The sequence below is a fragment of the Octodon degus genome, unplaced genomic scaffold (genome assembly GCF_000260255.1).
Source record: "Octodon degus isolate 3935 unplaced genomic scaffold, OctDeg1.0 scaffold00249, whole genome shotgun sequence".
In the NCBI taxonomy this organism is placed as follows: domain Eukaryota; kingdom Metazoa; phylum Chordata; class Mammalia; order Rodentia; family Octodontidae; genus Octodon; species Octodon degus.
The window spans coordinates 2,489,304-2,496,068 of record NW_004524825.1 but is presented as its reverse complement, the minus strand read 5'-3'; the positions used below and the strand labels follow the sequence as shown (position 1 = coordinate 2,496,068).

General features: G+C 40.7%; 1 pseudogene; it reads right to left on the bottom strand.

Annotated features, from left to right (window-relative positions):
* Positions 1-3,991: 3,991 nt before the first annotated feature.
* On the bottom strand, positions 3,992-5,322 carry LOC101583763 (annotated as a pseudogene).
* Positions 5,323-6,765: the final 1,443 nt, after the last annotated feature.

Below are 6,765 nucleotides of genomic sequence, written 5' to 3'. Positions count from 1 at the left end.
GACCTATTCAAGGTCCCTGTAGCTGGTAGGTGGTGGAGAGGCACTGTCCTAGTACCCTCAGCAGCTTTCTAGATGTGCTGAGGATCTCACGTTGAATTTGAACAGTGAAGACTGTCTCTGCCAGTGGCAGCCGAGCAGCTAGAGCAATGCTTCTGAAGTCTTCCTAGCACCTGTTCCTGTGTTTGTTGGTCATTTGCCATCCTCTTGTGGAATGTGCTTGTTAAGTCACCTTGCTACTTTTTCTATTGGGCTGTTGGCTTTTTTGCTATTAATCAGTGGGAGTCTACATAGATATTAGTGTTTTATCCCTTTATGTACTACATATAATTCACTAATTATGAATCCAATGTGAATATCATCAATATTTATTTCTATTTCTTTTTATTATGAGGTTAAATTTGTACCAATGAAATGTGCAGAATAGAAGTGTTTGATTTGAAAAATTTGGGAAAATATATGTACCTATGTTATCAAACTTCTCCCAAGAATTAGAATCTCCCCATCACCCTGGAGAACTCCATCATACTATCTTGCAATTAGTCTGTATGAGCAGGCAGGTCCTGATTTCTTACCAGAGATGGTTGGACCTGTTCTAGACTTTCATATAAATAGAGTCATACATAGTCTATTTTATGAGTTTCTTTTCACTTAACATGTTTTCCAAATTCACTCAGGTTATTTCATACATCAATGATTTTATTTTTTTTATTTCAGAGATATGTTCCATTGAATGAATTTACCCCAATTTATCTATACTCATACTGATGGAATTATGAGTCATCAATAGGTTTGAACTTATATGAGTACTCTTCCATAAAACTGTTCATGGACACTTGTTTTAATTTCTCTTGGTAAACACTTAGAAATATAAATAGAAATGTTTGTCCAAAGAATAAGTTCAGGAGCCAGCCAAATAACTCAGTGGATTAAAGCACCTACAAGCAGGTGCAGAGGCCAAGGGTTTGATCCCCGGGCCTGCCATACTGGCCCCGCCCCCGGGGGGCACTGAGACAGCAATTGAGACTGGGCGTGGTGGTGTGCACCTGTAATCTCAGCTCTTGGAAGGCTGTAAACAGGTGGATCTCTATAAGTCTGATCCCTGAACACCCTGTAGAGCCTTTCCTAAAATACAGGAAAAAAAGAGCAAGTTCATATCTAAGTTTATAAGAAACTGTTGTCTTAGAAAGTTTTCTGAAATCGTTGTAATGTTTAACATTTCCAGCCATAATGTTTCAAATTGCCAACAATTTGTGCTTTTATTTCTTCTCATTTTAGCCATTCAAGTGGGTGTAATGATATCTCATTATGGTTTGATTTGCATTTCCCTTATGTCTAATGATGCTGAACCTCTTTCTACATGTGTGTCATTTGTTTATATTTTTTGTGAAATGTGTGTTTAAAAGTTTTGTCAATTTTTTATAGTTATTTACCTTATTTGTTGAGTTTTGTAAATTTTTAAAAATATACTGGATCCTTTGAGATATATATATATATATATATATCAAATACTTTTTCACAGTCAGTAGTTAAACTCTACATCGTCTCAATGATATATTTTAAAAATAGACTTTATTATTTAGAATAGTTTTAGATTTATAGAGAAATCAAAAGGACAGTACAGAGAATTCTCATATATCTCTCTTAGTATCCCTCTATCATTAATATCTTACATTACTGTGGCACATTTTTGACAATTAATAAACCTACACTGACATATTATTATTACCAAAGCCCATATTTTATTCATATTTCCTTGGTTTTTAGCTAATGTCCTTTCTCTATTTCAGAGTCCCATCCCAGATACTATAGTGCATTTAGCTATTATTTCTCCTTGGCATTCTCTTGGTTGTGACATTTGCTCAGTCCTTTCATTTTTATGACATTGCCAGTTTTCCAAAATATTGGTCATGTATTTTGTAGGATGCTCCCTATTGGAATTGGTTGGATGTTTTTCTTGTGATTTGACTGGGCTTAGTGAGTTTATGAGATAAAGACTACAGAAGTATAATGTTATTTTTGCTACACCATACCAACGTGACTTGTCACTGGTAACCATGGTCACCTAGGTGAAGTAGGCTTTATAAGATTTCCCCACAATAACATTGCTTTCTTTCCCTTCCTGCACTGCTTTCTTGGGCAGGAAGGCACTATGAGGTCTCATCACATGACTGGGAAGAAAAATACTTTAGGAGTAGGATGCTCTTCTTCCTGGAGGTCTTGATGCATCCTAATCAACAAAAGTACTCATATCCAATGAAGTTTTATTTATAAGTTTTAATTTCTGGGACTGGGGAGATGGCTCAGTAGAATAATCCTGGCAAGCGCAAGAGTCTGAGTTCGATCCCCGGTTCCACCAAAAAATTTTTAAAATAAGTTTTAATTTCTGTAGTGGTATAGCCCATTACTGCTATGCTTTTGACCCAGAAGTCCCTGCAAAGCCCATGGATTAAAGGCCCAGACACCAGTTTGGAACTATTGGGAAATGATGGCAACTTGAAGAGATGAGGCCTAGTGAGAGGCCTTCAGGTCCCTGGAGTCACATTCCCGAAAGGGATAACAGGACCCCTGCCACTTCTGCTTTCTGTTTTTTCTTCCCAGTCATGTGATGAGACCTGACTGCGTGTGTCATGTGGGATGCCCTGCCATACATCCTTTGCATGATGCAGTGCCCATTCTTCCTCTGAGAACTAGAAAGAGTAAGTTTGCCGAGCTATGAACTGGAAGTTCCAAAACTGAGCCGAAATAAAGCTATCTCTTTTTTATTTTAAAGAGAAAAAAAATTATAAAATGGAATTTCAAAACAAGTTAGTAGAAAAGTTACAATAATTAACAGATTGTGTATTGTTGTCTTCATGGTAGTTATTCAGAGGACAAGACATAAGCTTGATATCTTGTCCAAACTATATTAGCACAAGGGCTGGGGAGATAGCTCGGTGGTACAGGCACCTGCCTGGCAAGTGCAAGGTCCTGAGTAAGACTATCATCTCTTTATAAGGTGTTAATTTCAGTAATTTGTTATGGTAATGAAGAGGTGACTTATTATAATCACACTAAAATTTAATTTCACGTTTCACAGAACTCAAAACATAAAAGTTAAAATAATGAAACTTTTAGAAAAAAAAAATCATGGGTATCAGGATTATTCTGGTCTCACCACACAAGTTGGGAATATTCTACTCTATTTTCTGAAAATGTTTCTGTAATATTGATATTATTTCTTCCTTAAATGTCTGATAGAATATATCAATGAAATAACTTAGCTCTGGAATTTTCTTTGTGAGAATATTTTTGGTAATAAATTCAATTTATTAAAAGATATGAAATGAAGATTTTTTCACCTTTTGTCCATTTCAGTAAGTTATTTTCCTCTAGCTTGTCAAATTTGTTGAAGGATGTTTATCATATTTTATTATTATTCTTTAATATTGTAAGATCTGTAGCAACAGCTATCTTTTGTTCCTGTTATTGCTAGCAGTTCTCTCTCCTTCGTTGTGGTTAGTCTAGCTAGGGGATATCAACTTTGTTTACTTTGTTACTTCTCTCCTGTTTTTCCTTGTATTCACCTCTGCTCTTCCCTGTATTATTGCTTGCTTGCCTTCTATTCACTTTAGATTACCTTTGCCCACTATTTTCTACCTTAGTATGACTTCTTAAAGCATTAATTTTTATTTATTTATTTATTTATTTTTTGTTTGGCCTGCCATACTTTTTGGAAGTTTCAATTAGCTGCTATCATTAAAAAATCAGATTTCACTTAAGAATCCAGCATTCTAGTTTCTTTTGAAACATCAAAAGATCTGGTAACATGAGGTCCACATTCCTACATGTGACAACCACCTGGAGATGGTATCTGCTGTCCATTTCTGTGGGGCTTGTGCTCTGGCTTCTGAAGTTCTAAGCTGCCCAACTGCAATGGCCACTATATATGCCACATGGCTCCTAAACCATATGTCTGTTTGAGGCAGTCTGGCAGAAAGAATCAAAAGTGAAGTTAATTAGAAGTTGTCCAGTTCAGTCCTTTCCACAGCCTGTACATCTCAGCACACAAAGGAGGGCAGAGTACAGCAAGTAGGAAGGCAGGGTAGAGTGTTCTAGTCGAAGCATTTTTCAGTCTTTCTGTCGTCACTGTTTATTGCCAGCAGCACCTCAGGCATCTTCTGTGTCCTGTCCCAGTTCAAGCCTCCCTTTGGGAGCCAGGCTGGTGCAAATACAGAGCTTGGTGTCTCTTCAGGCCATTTCTTCTCCACATCCTATGAGATCTGGGCCCCACACCTCGGTTTCATCCTGAGCTGAGCAGCAGTGTGCCTGTAGGCATAGGCTCCCTACCCTCTACGCAACTCAGCCAAAGGTACACCACGGGGTTGCAGTCTTGTCACCGTCCAACATGATGTTGAGAATAGTGCAGGGAGCCCCACCCACAGACAGGGCTGTGCGGGAATCCACGCGGTCCTTCACAGTGTTCAGCCCTCCCTCCCGATCCACCTTGAATTGCTCCTGTTTTTGAGCTGCAATACGCTTCTGATCCCTCTTCCGCCAAGCTGGGTCATGTACATGGCGAAATGTCTTATAGCCAGTGGTGATTCCCGAGGGATGGAAAAGCTGGAGCCCAGCTCCTTTGATGCGCCGGTAGAACTCGTCATCCTCTCGGCCCCAGCCCCAGAAGCAGTTAGACATCCAGTTGCACAGTTGGTAGTGCTGCTTGGAGAGAAGGAGGATGCCGCCCACGTAGGTCTTGTAATGACAGAGCGGGTGGAGCTCTGGGGAGGGCACATGGAAAGACCCAGCCTCAGGGAAGCCATAGTCCAGCTCTTCATTGAAAGGGATCAGGTCCACATCGTGCATGGCAATGTAGTCTGTGCTGTTGCTGCTCTCCAGGAAGCCCACACTGATGAGCGCTGCTCAGTTGAACCAGAAATGATCCACCTGGTTGAGGATGTAGATATGGTGCTGCATCTTCTTCCTGCTCAGAAAGCGATGCATGTGGGGCACGAAGACCAGGAGCTCCTCAAAGCGTTCATGGAATGGCACCAACACTGCCAGGCAATGGGGAACTCAGGATGCATCTTCTTCCCAGTGCTCAGGAGGCAACTCCCGGGGGCAGGCCTGGAATGGACCTGGGGTCTCCTGCCCTAGTCCCCTGGCTGCCCTCGCCATATCACCAGAGCAGCTGAGTTGCAGCCAGAGTAGGGAGAAGAAGCCCAGTAAGAGCCAGGCAACAAAGAGGTGGAAGATGGAGCATTTCCGGGTGAGGCCACCGAGGAGCCACCTGGACCTGCCATCTTCCCAGGGCAGCTGCGCCGCTTACCTCCAGGAGGGGAACATCGTGGGGGGAGGCGGTGGTGCATGGGGCGCGAGCTCCCAGCCCGGCCCGCCGGGCCTCCAGGACCTACGCGGCGCCTCCGCCTCCCGTCCCAATCATTAATTTTTAGATCATTCTTTTTATTCCATAATTTTATTGAGAAACAAATAGCAATGAGACAGTTTCAAATCAAACTGGTAGGACAGTTTCAATAATTAACACATTGCATACATTCTTCCTAGTGGTTAATTGCTGTACAAGATGCGGACATGATATCCTATTTACAAACACCATTAGAACAAATCCCTCTATTCATTAAGAGAACATAACTATATACCTATCCTAACCACTTTGAACACAGAGATACAAATGGACGTTCATCTGTATCCCCTTTTTTTTGTTAAGTTCTGTTATTTGAATATTATAGGTGTGTAAACTCAGCAAAATATTCTAAAAGAGTCCAGTAGCCCATAATAGTATTGGGTCTTCCGCTTCACTGGCAATGTCAGAAAGTATTGACCTGAGTCCCCTACACCTCAACATAATAGCATGGCTTTACCTTTTATATTTCGTTTTCATACTTTTCTGCTGGATGGTTAAGACCAAGGGAAAGCAGGACCTATGCAACAAGAGTTGTAGCTTTTGGGTCTAATAAGGTCAGTGAAATCCCCTCAGGATTTATCCTGAGATCCGGTACCTCAGATTGTAGATCCTTTGTCAGTGTCAGCCATGTGGATGAGTCACAGCCATTGCTTGGCCAATGTGCTCTCTGTGAAAGCCTGAGAGAATGTTTTCTCTCCATGTGACCCTCCTTAGGCACACTCTAAGTCATCGATCACTTTCCTCTTTGGCCCGATAACCTCCTTGATCAGAAAGTTTGGGACACTACCAAGATACATGATGTTACAGTACAAGTTCTCATATGTCCTGAGTCTTACTTGACCTTGGAAGGCTAGGGCCAAAATGTTGGCTTTCCTTGCAGCCCTCCTTTTTCTCTAATTTTGGTCTGCAAACTTAGGTTGTTAACCCTCCAGAAGACAAGCTTATTGTTATTGCCATAAAACCTAGGCTGTTAAGCTTAACCTCACTATCTGTCTGCATATCAAACATTTTAGGCATAATATGGAACAGGTATTTTTCATCAAGTATTGATATGTTGAACTTTAAGTCCCTGCAGAATATGATGAAAAAACACTTAAAAATTAGAATATATTTTTAAAAATAGGCATAAAGAATTATATACTTCTTATGGTTACACATAAGTCCAAAAATCTACCCATATACAACTTTGAAGCAGGACAATATTCCTTTTCCTGTCTCTTGCCTTCATTCACCACCCCCTTCTTTTTGAACAATCATCTACCCGAGAGACAGCACAGCAGTAACTGGCATGTCATGACAAGCAGCCCGTATTCAAAGACCAGAATGACAGGCACACCAAGCATGAAATTACTATTACAGATTAC